At 45.0% G+C, this 14164-nt stretch overlaps 1 protein-coding gene across 1 annotated transcript in view; it reads right to left on the bottom strand.

Annotated features, from left to right (window-relative positions):
- LOC141133875 (NACHT, LRR and PYD domains-containing protein 12-like) overlaps window positions 1-14164 on the bottom strand; it is a 981044-nt gene that overhangs the window by 385768 nt on the left and 581112 nt on the right. The window lies entirely within an intron of this gene.

Here is a 14164-nt window from a genome sequence, read left to right as displayed (position 1 = left end):
GTTGTAATACAGTTTGTCAGCACTAGATTGTGACCACGATTAAGGAAACATTGCTGAGTGGACAATTTCAACATGGAAAGTCAAAGAACTATTCTGAATGTAATTCAGAAAATGGATGGTAGATGGCATCAAAGAGTCAAAAATAAGGCGTGTAAATCCCAACAGGAACAAAGGGCATACAATAAAAGTTTTTTTTCATTGAAAAAAGTAAAAAAGAACAATACATGACAATAGACAAATGCCGAAAGATGACAGAGATAGAAAAAAAATACAGTGGAATTGTAATAAGGTGATGTAAATACATTAGATGCTCCATATTCCTGTCACAAAATCTGGATCCCCAAGTAAGGTTCGTCTAATGGCAAACCAATCTAAAGGCAAAGGGGTATACCCCAATCTATGGATTGACAAAGAATATGCATTATATAAGAACTGCATATCATCTCAAAAGAAAACAACATTAAAAACCAAAAAGAGAAATTCTGTCTGCAAAAGAACTAAAACAACGGGAAAGGGTCAAAGCGAAATCCATTACATGAGAACCAACTGTCATTGAGCACATAGTTGTTAGAATGAACTCATTCTGAATGGAGGGAAATGAACCATGGGTCCCCTTTTGCATCAAAAGAAGATTTGGAATCATGTAATGTATGGAAAGTTTTTTCCATCAACATAATTTGGTGAAGTTACCACATTTGATTTCTAGTTTAGTGCAATTGCCCATTGGATAGCTCCACATGTAGTGTGTATGAGTCTCAGCAAATGTTTGGGGACATCTGGGATTTTACCAAATAAAAGGCAATGTTCATGTGTCAGAGCAAGATGTCTGCCCACCAACGTGTCTATCAGGGTGAATAGTTTCCTGATAGTTTGTAATCTATCACACTCCGAAAATATGTGCAAAAAGGAACCAGGAAGAGTGCAGCCCCGAAAACAGGAGGGGAGACCTGGGGGTAAATAGTATGTAGGCACGAGGGGGTATAGTACCAGCGTGCAAAACGTTTCAATGCTGTTTCATGTATCATCATTGTGCATATTAAGCCACTTAGTCTCCCACTCCTACATTTCATACTCCGCAGCCAGCTCCCACTCCCAGTTACACATATATAATCATTTGGCATCGCTTTCTATAGTGGCAACCAGGTCTCCTGTAAAGAGAAAATGAAGCAAAATCCCAGACCTCCTTTTAGTCTAATGAGAACCTCCAGAGTCAAGAGCTGCTGACATCCTTCCATATAGAGTGGGTTAGGAGGCATGGTGGGTGTAGTGCAAGATAGATTCATGGGCACCAGACACTTCTTGAATGCAAAGAGATTTTATTTGTCTTGAACAGAACAGTGGGAGAGAGGGTTTAGGGCCAGCACACCCTTAGGTAGTTGCAATGTTAATTGGCAGACTCAGAGACTTCTACAGGTAGACAGCAATGCAGGGAAAGGCATCCAGCAAGACACCACATCTGCATATGTAGGAATGCTGTCTCCTATGGCAACAATCTTAGAACAGTTTCTAACTCAATTTGTAACAAACTCTTTTACTTTCTCTACAGTCACTTCTTGTAGGTTCTCAACCCACTGAGCTCCCAGTGTCTCACTAGACCTGTTGATTCACTGCCACTGAATCCCTTGAGCTCTTCCTCAAGTGTCACCCCGCTTCCCTGCCGGGTCCCTAGCTTGGCACTCCAGATACTTCTCAAGCTTCACCCCACTGGCCTGCTCGGTCCCTGGCTTGGCACACAAGGCTGCTCTGCAAGTGTCACCTCCGCTGGTTGGGTCACTGGCTTGACACCTGCTGAAGTTTCCCGATTCTTCACCATCCCCAGTTGGTGAGAATGCTGCTCCGGTACTTGCTTCAGCTACTCACTGTGGTCCCTGGTAATAAGGTGGATGGTCCCTTAGTGGCGGCAGTTTCCCCTCTAGCTCAGCCCACAACAGGTTCTCCAACGAGCAGAACCATAACTTCTGGTTGGACCGCAATCCCAATCCTCCTCTCTTGCTTCTGGATAGGCCCTCACACAGCCTAGCAGCCACATGTGCCCAGGATAGGCCCAAACTCCAGCCTAGCAGCCCGGGCAGTACAACTCACGTCCACCAAGGCAGCCATCCAGGTGGCACAGAACACTGATCACCTGACTCCACTCAAATATATAGGCTCTCCAAGCAGGCCAAGGGATTTAAGGAAACCCCCGCCCATTGGCTGAGTTACCCCATATACTCCTACTCTGTCCTTGCTTTGCCCTTGTCTTATCTAATGTCACTAGGTACCCGGCCACCTAGCGGCAGAAGAGAAAAGTGCAGCAATTATAGATTTAGTGGGGAATCAATCGATCCCTAATGATGAGCCAAGGTAACTACACCTGGCAGGTATATTTAGGAGCAACCTTGCCTAAACATCTGGGTGCTACAAAAATATCAGCATCAAACCTACTGAGCAAAAATAAGGCCATGTTACGAGTACTTACTGATTTTATGCTGGCGACATTAATAGTTGCCACCTTCAAAGAAGTGTGAACCGCCATCAGGATGATTGAGGTAAACGTTTCTTAGCCTGCTTACGCCCTCCCTACTCGGCGACCCTACACACTTCAACGTACTCTGTAATTCCTCCTCTATTGAAATCACAGATAAATCACACAAAGAACCCTCACCCTCCACCTCAGAAAGCACTTCAAATGTGTTGGACACCTCCACACTCCCAGGTTCAGGTACAGGCACATCCTTCTTGTTCTTCCTCTTCCCAGACTTTCTTTTTGCCTCCAACCACTCCATAATATCATGAGACAATCCTGACTGCAAAGCCCCCCTCACCTTCCATTCTACCATCATCCACAACATCATCCACCCCACTCCCTCCACACACCACAAAAGTTCCCCCACCCTTCACCCCAGCACCCCCACCATCATTCACTCCATTCCTCAGTGTCTCACACCCTTTGGTCCTCAGATGCTGGGGAGTGGGGGTCAGTGCAACCATACACACTGGTCCAGCTCCCACCACAGCCCTCTTACCTCTGGGGAGACTGACACGGGGGATCAGACACAACATCCATAGACACCGACTCTGGGGGCACAACACAAGGGGATGACACAACATTGGATGGACCATCAGACACTGATTGCACTCAGACAACAGGGACAGAGACATTGGGGACCCCTGCCACAGCCCCAATCTCCTCTGCTTCCTCCATGTCCAGACAAAAAACTCTTCTACCAAAGTGACTGATTATGTAAGGCCGCAGGGCACTGACTGTATACATGCCCAAACTTAACACAAAGATTGCATTTGATCTTATTGCAATCCTTAGCTAGATGCCCCAAGTCCTGACACAGAGAGCACTTCATCTCTGGACACGAGGAGGTGAAATTCCCAGTGGAGTCCCCCCTTAGATCAGGTGTCCCCAGTGGAGTCCCTCCTTAGATCAGGTGTCTGCAGCGGAGTTCCTCCTTAGATCAGGTGTCCCCAGCGGAGTCCCTCCTTAGATCAGGTGTCCCCAGCAGAGTCCCTCCTTAGATCAGGTGTCCCCAGCGGAGTCCCTCCTTAGATCGGGTGTCCCCAGCGGAGTCCCTCCTTAGATCAGGTGTCCCCAGTGGAGTCCCTCCTTAGATCAGGTGTCCCCACCAGAGTCCCTCCTTAAATCAGGTGTCCGCAGCGGAGTCCCTCCTTAGATCAGGTGTCCCCAGCGGAGTCCCTCCTTAGATCAGGTGTCCCCAGCGGAGTCCCTCCTTAGATCAGGTGTCCCCAGTGCAGTGGAGTCCCTTGGCTCCGCCTCTCACAGACCAGTTTGATGAAATTGGTTTCCCTGCTTCCCCTGGCTCTCGGCTGAGATTGCAACTCCGCCCCTCCAGTCCAGCTCCTCCTAATCTCCACCCCTCCAGCCCTCTCCACTGCAGCTCCTCCTACTCTCTGTCATAATGTTATTTGGGCATCTACCACCCCCGCCCTGTGCACGCCCCTGGTTTTCATGGGGGGGAAATTGTCTCAGTACAACACCATGAAAACAGGGGTCACACACGGGGGTGGGGGATGGCCGAATAACATTGTGAGGGAGAGTGGGAGGAGCTGCAGTGCAGAGGGCTGGAGGGGCGGAGTTTGGATCTGAACCGAGAACCATGGAAAGCAGGAAAGAGATCTCGCAGTGGCGGCCATATTTTTGGAGCCAGAAGCAACTCAGGTGCCAAAAACAGTTCTGTTTTCCCAGGACAAAAGCAAAATCCTGTAATTTTATTTGGGACAGCCTCCGATCAGGACGAGGGTCCCAAAATCACGATTGTCCCGGGAAAATCGGGACTGTTGGAAAGTATGCTATCTATGCTGCTCTCCATAGTCCAGAAACATCAAATCAAGGTAATTATTACTCCAGGTGGTATTGCTTGTGTTCACACCGTTCTAGTATATAGGAGATGAAGGGTGCCAGATCGGCAAAGTCAAATGGCAGAAAATGGAAAAGGACAGCGGCACTCCAAAATAATGCCTTTATTGAATAAATCTTAATCCATACATCAATCAGAGACACAGGTCCAGATGATAACTGACGCGTTTCGCACCATTAAAGGCGCTTAATCATAGCTGTAGGACTGCCGATCGCAATCTGTCTTTTATACACAACAAAATCATCTGACCAATTGTATCTAATCCAGATATACGATCAGCTGTGGTACTGCAGAAACCTTTTCCATTTTCTGCCATGCTGCTCTCCATGCTGGAGTCCATACTGACAGTTTTTACCAAACATGACTTTTCAGTACGTTTTATTCTTACAGGTCCAGGTGCAGAGTCCTCGCCATCATCCTCATCCACTGCAAACTGAAAGGTTCTTCCACTCAAGGGAGACTCCATTTCATGAATAATGTTCAGCAGACCGCCACCATCTTGATGTGCCTCCTGTGTTGTTCCTCCAGCTTTCTGGGGAGAGGGGGGAGGCAGAGGCCGCCATTTCCTCCGGTGAGACAGATCCTGAGGTGAATGGGATAACAGGGGCAGCATCCAGGACCCCCTTCTCACTCCCCACCCGTACTGCCACCGCCGATGCCTTTCCACAACTGGTGTCATCCCTCATTCTCCGGAACATTTCCTCATTCTGGAACTTCTCCCTCAAAGCTCCACTTTTCTCCTTCAATGATTTCACCAGATTCTGCTGGCACTTCATGGTGTCCTCCAAAACTTTAACCTCTGGTTTAAGGCTCTGTCTCTTCTTGCTCCTTGCTTTATCACACACGGCTTTCTTCTTCCTGTACTCTGATTTCAGGCTCACCAGCTCTTCCTCCTCCTTCTTAATCCTCTTTAAATAATCAGCAACCCGCTGTCTGAAAGTGGGGGTAGACTCCACTTTTTTGGGACCATAGCCGAGGTCTCCAGGTGAAGATGTCATTTGGGATTGCAAGTTGTGTCCCCCAGGAGGACCATCGCCAGGGTCATCCCCAGAATCTCCCATCCTCACTGGAGCCAGGGAACTCTCCTGCCCCCTTGTGTCTAGAGAGGAGAGCTGCAGCACACATAACCTCTCTGATACAGAGACTGATGTGACTGTGGGGGGGGGGACATTAAAGTGTAAGCTCCTCTGTACAGAGACTGATGTGACTGTGGGGGGGGGGACATTAAAGTGTAAGCTCCTCTGTACAGAGACTGATGTGACTGGCTCAGTGATCTCTGTACAGCACTGCAGTATATGTCAGAGCTATATAAATGTATAATAATAATAATAGTGTGTGACTGTGGGGGAGGGGACATTAGAGTGTAAGCTCCTCTGTACAGAGACTGATGTGACTGTGGGGGAGGGGACATTAGAGTGTAAGTTCCTCTGTACAGAGACTGATGTGACTGTGGGGGAGGGGACATTAGAGTGTAAGCTCCTCTGTACAGAGACTGATGTGACTGTGGGGGGGGAGGGGACATTAGAGTGTAAGCTCCTCTGTACAGAGACTGATGTGACTGTGGGGGAGGGGACATTAGAGTGTAAGTTCCTCTGTACAGAGACTGATGTGACTGTGGGGGAGGGGACATTAGAGTGTAAGCTCCTCTGTATAGAGAATGATGTGACTGTGGGGGGAGGGGACATTAGAGTGTAAGTTCCTCTGTACAGAGACTGATGTGACTGTGGGGGAGGGGACATTCGAGTGTAAGCTCCTCTGTATAGAGACTGATGTGACTGTGGGGGGGAGGGGACATTAGAGTGTAAGCTCCTCTGTATAGAGACTGATGTGACTGTGGGGGGGAGGGGACATTAGAGTGTAAGCTCCTCTGTACAGAGACTGATGTGACTGTGGGGGAGGGGACATTAGAGTGTAGGCTCCTCTGTACAGAGACTGATGTGACTGTGGGGGAGGGGACATTAGAGTGTAAGCTCCTCTGTACAGAGACTGATGTGACTGTGGGGGGGGAGGGGACATTAGAGTGTAAGCTCCTCTGTACAGAGACTGATGTGACTGTGGGGGAGGGGACATTAGAGTGTAAGTTCCTCTGTACAGAGACTGATGTGACTGTGGGGGAGGGGACATTCGAGTGTAAGCTCCTCTGTACAGAGACTGATGTGACTGTGGGGGGAGGGGACATTAAAGTGTAAGCTCCTCTGTATAGAGATTGATGTGACTGTGGGGGAGGGGACATTAACGTGTAAGCTCCTCTGTATAGAGATTGATGTGACTGTGGGGGAGGGGACATTAACGTGTAAGCTCCTCTGTACAGAGACTGATGTGACTGTGGGGGGGGGGGACATTAACGTGTAAGCTCCTCTGTACAGAGACTGATGTGACTGGCTCAATGTTCTCTGTACAGCACTGCAGTATATGTCAGAGCTATATAAATGAATAATGATAATAGTGTGTGACTGTGGGGGAGGGGACATTAGAGTGTAAGCTCCTCTGTACATAGATGATGTGACTGGATCAGTGATCTCTGTACAGCACTGCAGTATATGTCAGAGCTATATAAACGTATAATAATAATAGTGTGTGACTGTGGGGGAGGGGACATGTCAGGTCAGAGCTATAACACAGTAAACAAGATATAAATCTGTAAAATGTTGTATTTCTGGTTTTCGCTCTTCTTCGGTAGAAATATCTTTGTTGTTGTAGTGAAGAATTATGTGTCAGATTTCTGTCTCTGGGTTTGTACAGAAATATGAGGAAACATTCATTAGGGAAATATTTTTGGTCTGTGGAGGGGGAGGGGGTCACGGTACAGATAATGATCGTTCTCGGTGAAAAGGGCTCGGCTGTTTTCTGTAATAGGAAAGTAAAGTTGATTTGGTTTCTATGAAATAAACGTACAGCCATTTTGCCTCCCTATACTGTGGAGAGGCTGATATAAGCAGTGCCCATTACACCTCCATCCCTCATGTAGAAGAGAAGAGGAGGGAGGAGCTTACGGTTCGGTCTGAACACAAATGGGTCCAAATCCCCGAACATTTACCGGTTTGGTGGGGGTTGAATGTCATACATAATCTATGTATTATTTCCACTATTACACATGATGCTTCCCACTGTGACTGGTTGCTAAGGACCCAGCGGGTGCAGCACTGCCGACTCCTTAACAACCAGTAATGTCACTGGCCCCATTCACATACATGGTGGGAACCCCCAGCCATGGAAACAAAGGAGCCAGGATAGGTGAAGAAATGACCCCGACCTCATACCTGGCCCTTTAGTTCTGATATGAATTTTAAGGGGAACCCCACAAAAAATAAGAAAATAATTTTATGAGGTCTCCCCATATCCTATAGCAGACCTTCCTAGTCTGATTTGTATTCAAGGGAAACTCCACATGAAAATCAAGAGAAGAAAAGTTTGAAGTCCCCCTAAATATCATAGCAGACCTTTTTCCAAGCCTCACTGGCCAGGAATGGGGGAAGATGATGAGCAAAATGACAAAAGAGTTAGCAGTATTTGTTAAGGTTGAAATGAAAACCCCAACAATTTCCCGCTAACCCTAAGGCTACTTTCACACTGGGGTGGTGCGGGCATTGACGGTAAAGTGCCATAGTTTTAGGGGCGCTTTTAACCCCACTAGCGGCAGAAAAATGCCTGCAAAGCAAGACTGCCGAATCGCTTTGCAGCCACTTCAGCATCGCTGGCCATTGATTGTATTCACCGCTCCGCACCGCCCCAAAGATGCTGCTTGTAGGACTTTCTTTCCTGTCCTACAAACGCACCGCCCCGGGGTGAAAGCTCTGGGACTTCCATACTGGGGCTGCAGGAGAGGCAGTTTACAGGAGCTTTTCAGGCGCTATTTTTAGCGCAAAAATGCCTGTAAAACGCCTCAGTGTGAAAGTGGTCTAACTCTAATATTTAACACTAACCATAACCCTTATCCCTAACATTTAACCCTACACTGTAACAAATGTCTGTGAAATTACCTGTAAAATTACGTAAAATCATGGCATCAAAATGTTGTGAATTGAAATGCAAAAAAATGTGTTAAATTTACACAAATATTCTGTAAATACTAAAAATACAATTGTAAAATCCTGAACTGATCACAACTGTTAATTTTAGCAGTAAAAATATGTTAAAGTGAAACTCCACTTTTGTTGAGGAGAAAACCTTCCCCTCTGGGTGATCTCTGTACATTGCAGAAATTGTAACAAACTTTGCAGATTCTGACCTTTTGTTATTCTGAAGAAATCCCTGTGTGTTTGTCTGTGTCCATGTGCGAATCTGTATGGTTTCATGATTATAATCAATCAACTGCTGCACCTGCAGGGCTCTAATGAGGAAAGTGGCAGTGTCTGCATCTCTTTAGGAGGGATTTCCTATTGGGAGGATCTCACCAATGAGATTTTTGTTAAAGGGGATGCCCAAAATCTGACTTTTATCTTAGTGTAGAGCCTGGTCACGTGACGTCGCCATGCACAGAAGTTGGCCATTTTGTTGGTTTGAAACTCGGACATGATTATCGGCTTGACATGTATTTTATGCTTCACTGTTTGTGAATATTTTGATAGATTTCAATAAACAGCTGTTTAGAAATACTGTGGAATGAGGTTCTGTTTCATCCCTCTATGCTGCATGGTATAACATTGCTTCTGGTGGAATGGTCCGGTCCCGAGGACTAGGAGGACCATCTAGATGCTCCGTTTGGGGTTGATGGTTAATGGAGCGCTGCTGACCACTTTATTTAGGTGGTCCACAATGGAGAGTAAGAGGCTTGGAGTGCTGGGATATCGATGGAGGATCTTCTTATCACCCTTTGTGATAATAGAGCACTTGTGATGTATCTACCAATCCCTGGATTTTATTATGGGACTGCAATAGACTTTTTATTCATTGTGTGAAATTGCTGCATATTATTCTTTTTTTATTTTGTATTATTTGTCGCCAGCAAAATTTTGCCAACTGCATTCCCTAAAGAACCTTGATGGTATATTGCTCTGAGCGCAGGAAATTTTCTTTTATTCATGTTAGTGCAGACTTCTGGGAAAATCAATGAGCCAATCACACAAGCAGGAAATGATGTTTCTGGGGGGCGGAGCTCTGTATACATTCTATGTACAGAGCGCCTCCAAGTGGCCATATTGCATTTTACAGAGAATGACAGAGGCTGCAGATTGAAAAGGAAAGGGAGTTTTTAATAACGTCTAATTACAATATGACTTGTGTAGTAATTGTATACGCTAGATTTTTTTGCTACTTTATTTCCCACGAAAAGTGGAGTTACCCTTTAACCATTTGCCAGCCGCCCCACTTACATTTACTGCGGGGAGGAGCTCCTACAGGCAAAATCATGTACCTGTATATCATTGCCTCTTCCCGGTTTGTGCCGGCAGCCAGCTCCCCACTGTGATTGGACAGAGTGGGAGTCAATCAGCGGGTCCAGCGGACTCGATGTCTGCCGGGAACCACCAATCATTCCCAACAGAGGCAGAATGGCGCTGTGTCTATGTAAACAAGGCAGATCTCTGTCTTCCCATAGTCAAAGCACCTCCCCCACAGTTGGCAAGCACTCCCTAGGAGCACATTTAATCTTTTGATCAATCCTGATGTTAACCCCTTCCCTGCCAGTGTCAATAGTACAGTGACAGTGCATATTTTTTAGCACTGAAATGAAAGGAAAAAACAGATCAGTGTTAATAAAAACAACACTTTGTTCTAATATCCACTTACATCTAAAAATCTTGCAGACTGCATGTAGAGCTGCTGGTATCATGCTTGGTAATCCAAGACAGTAGACTGGAGGGCTGCTGGGAATGTTGGGACCCATTGGAAATGATAACTGGGGGAACGTCATAAGCAAAGACCAAGACTCCCACCACCGAGTGACCGAAGGTAAACAGGCAGATGGAGGGACAGCCGCTCACACAAGCCCAGACCCACCACATAAGAGTGCAGGAGAACGGCAACGTCACAGGCTTTCATGTACCACTATGAGCTGCAACAAGACAGGGCACACAAGATGGGGAGGGGGTGGGCTGCAACGTGTTTCCAGGGCCCCGCCTCCTTCTTCAGGCTGACCCACCCCTTCTAGTGGTGGAGAATATATTCTAAGCCAATCAGGGAGGGGATGGGCGGGGCCAGGATGGCCTACCCCTCGCTCAGTAGAAACAACACCAGCTCTAATCAGCGGTACTAAGATAACACCTGCAGATGAATGAAGCCATTATCTTGGACTGATACCTTGAAGGTCAGAATGTACCTCCATGGTCATCAAGTGGTTAAACACGCAATACATGCACAGATTTAGGTCCAAATAGATTTGTTTTTCCATGTCTAACATTTAAGTCTAGTTTTAGTCAGTTAACGAAAATGTCAATACAGTATTTAGTCATCAAAGATTCGCTTTTATTTCGTTTTAGTCCAGTCTTCATCAATGAAAAAATGTTGTTGATGAAAACTATATAACTAAAATGATTTGTTTGATAAAATGACCATTGATGTTTTTATCCATTTGTTTGAATTTTTTCTTAGGTCAATCCTCCTATTCTTCAAGACAGTTGATGCTTTTCTATGTGTGGATGAGAACATTGTACTGGACAACATTCCCTCCTTCATTACTGCCCCGTATGATGTCTGGGATCGATTATTGGTCAATCCATTATCCATCGGAGCCGCCATCCACCCCGGAGGTCCTGCAGAGGTGGGACACTTTTTTGAACTGAAACCAATATAAAGTACTACAGTGAGTTGGGGGTCAGGACACTTGTCATTTTACTTTACTATTATAAATGGCTAATATCCATTTTAAGCCCTTTGCTGCTGAGCCCCAATGATGAGATCATTTTTAAGTATTTTTTCTCCTCACATTTAAAAGTCATATTACTGTAGAAGCCATTTGTGGACCCAAGTCATGTTAGAATGCAGCATTGAAAAATATCAAAAAAGTACTGTGACAGACCGCCTGGCACCCCGTCTGGGTGCTGCGTCCTCGCTGCTGGAACACCGGAACAAGGAATTATAGCTGGGAATTGTACCCGAGGACTAGACGACACTAGCTTTGGTGCAAACTGGAACTCCCTTTATTGTAAATTCACACAATTTATACCACACATAATCAGATAAGAGCTCAAACACATTTTCACATGTAAACTTTATTTAAAATATCATCATTATATCGAATGTACTATAATATCATCATTATATCGAATGTACAATAATAGCATCATTACATCCAATGTACAATAATATCATCATTACATCTAATGTACAATATTATCATCATTATATCTAATGTACAATAATATCATCATTATATCTAATGTACAATAATATCATCATTATATCTAATGTACAATAATATCATCATTATATCTAATGTACAATAATATCATCATTACATCTAATGTACAATATTATCATCATTATATCTAATGTACAATAATATCATCATTATATCCAATGTACAATAATATCATCATTACATCTAATGTACAATAATATTATCATTATATCCAATGTACAATAATATTATCATTACATCTAATGTACAATAATATCATCATTATATCTAATGTACAATAATATCATCATTATATCTAATGTACAATAATATCATCATTACATCTAATGTACAATAATATCATCATTACATCCAATGTACAATAATATCCAAGGTATTTTTTTTTTTCAATCAGCCCAGAGAAAGGCACTAAAGTAAAGAAGACAAACAAATCCCATAACCATGTAAAGAGTTCTTACCTTGTTTTTTAGGAACTTTCAGATCATGTGTGGCCTGATGTCTGAATTTAGTCTTAAGTCAGTAAAATGTGACTCCACACTCAGGGCCCTTTCACACTGGGGCGGTTTTCAGGCGCTATTGCGCTAATAATAGCGCCTGCAAACCGACTCGAAACAGCCGCTGCTGTGTCTCCAGTGTGAAAGCCCCGAGGACTTTCACACTAGAGCGGTGCGCTGGCAGGACAGGAAAAAAAGTCCTGCTAGCATCTTCGGAGCGGTGAAGGAGCAGAGTGTATACCGCTCCTTCACCGCTCCTGCCTATTGAAATTAATGGGACGGCGCGGCTATACCGCTGGCAAAGCACCTCTGCAGAGGCGCTTTGCGGTGGTTTTTAACCCGTTCTCGGCTGCTAGCGGGGGGTAAAACCGCCCCGCTAGCGGCCGAATACTGACGGTAAAGCGCCGCTTACAATAGCGGCGCTTTACTGACGATGCCGCCCCAGTGTGAAAGGGCCCTTACATGCTTGTTTTAGTTCATTAGCTGCCTACCTCTTCAAGCTGAACACCCAAGTTTTATACAAAATTGTTAAAGTCTGAAATGTTACAGAGTTTTTTTGCACTGATTTGCATTCCTGTTTGTCAATATGAAGAGCCTGTTTGAAGATATACTGGAACATTTAGGGAAAACGGGTATGTAAGCGCTACAACCTTCCCACATAAGAGCTCCACCTGGTGCTCAGACCTCCAGGCTGCCGACACCTCCAGTGTACCGGATTAAGGAAAGGGATGGTCGACACTCAGGATGACTTCCATAAAATGGTATTCCTTTATTGAAAAGACGTGTACAATGCTGTAAAAACAGCCTATGCTTTTCGGATGGTCTGAGGCTGTTCTTACAGCATTGTACACGTCTTTTCAATAAAGGAATACCATTTTTTGGAAGTCATCCTGAGTGCCGACCATCCCTTTCCTTACTCTGATACTAGTACATCTCTTTTATTCTTTCTATAAGGAAAGTCAGAGTGTTAAAAATTACTGGCCCGCTGAAAGAAAAGAACTATGTCCGGCTCCTTTGTTTATATGGCCAGAGATTCCCTTCATCTATATGTAGCACCCTTCTAGTTAAGTGCTGGGATGTCAGGTATATTTAGTTATTTTTGGGCTGTTCTGTTATTAGTGGAGCAGTGATTGATTGCTTTGGACTGATCAGGGTCTCACAGGCAGCAGGATTGATTGCTCCACCCTGACTTCTGGAAAACTCAGAACATAGGAGTGGAATAGGCCAAATGAGTATCCAGAATATTTATGAGGTCTCAGCCAATCCCTGGGGAGGTGTGCTCAGTAGGTGGCTGCACAGCACATAAAAAGCCTGAGGCCTACAGAAGTTCTTGTTCTTGTCCAGGAGGAGAAGTTCCCAGCCTGGAGGGCTGCTGCCCACCCAGGCAGCCCAGCTGAGATTTCTGTCTGACAATGGAAGGAGGCATCCAAGTACCCGATGACTTGTGAGTACAGACCTGAGGGCAGGATCTGGGTGACTGTTTCTGTGGGTAACCCCTGGTGCACTAATGATAAGACTTGCCTGTCCTGGAACATTGCTTATGGTGTCCCAGTGCTGTCCATTCCCTGAGATACCATTGAAGGGACTCTTCCAAGAAGTATCTGCAGAGTGAAAAGGGTCCTCCTAGTACTGTTTAGTGTTCTGGAGTATCCCTCTGCTCCCTGTATCCTATCCAAGTTGTTCAGCAATATATAATGAAATCTACAAAAATGTTGGTTGATTTCTGAGGACATACAACAGACGGAGATACCAGGTTCCACCATCCCTCCACCCTCAGTCCCCCCATCCATGACAGATAGACATGCAGTTTGCTGGTTGAATAGCTCTGCAGATCTTTTTATGAATAGACCCCTTAGGCTGGCCATACATTATACAATTTTCCTTTAGATTTACCAAAAACATATGATATAAGGTCAAACCTAAACACTTTCAATTTGCATGCAATCAGGCACGACCTTGCACTACATAATTGAAGGTAAATCTAAAGGAAATAAAATAAGAAAATT

The sequence above is a fragment of the Aquarana catesbeiana genome, linkage group LG03, assembly GCF_042186555.1.
Source record: "Aquarana catesbeiana isolate 2022-GZ linkage group LG03, ASM4218655v1, whole genome shotgun sequence".
In the NCBI taxonomy this organism is placed as follows: Eukaryota; Metazoa; Chordata; class Amphibia; order Anura; family Ranidae; genus Aquarana; species Aquarana catesbeiana.
The sequence above is the reverse complement of the archived record's forward strand: the minus strand, read 5'-3'. Positions and strand labels throughout refer to the sequence as shown.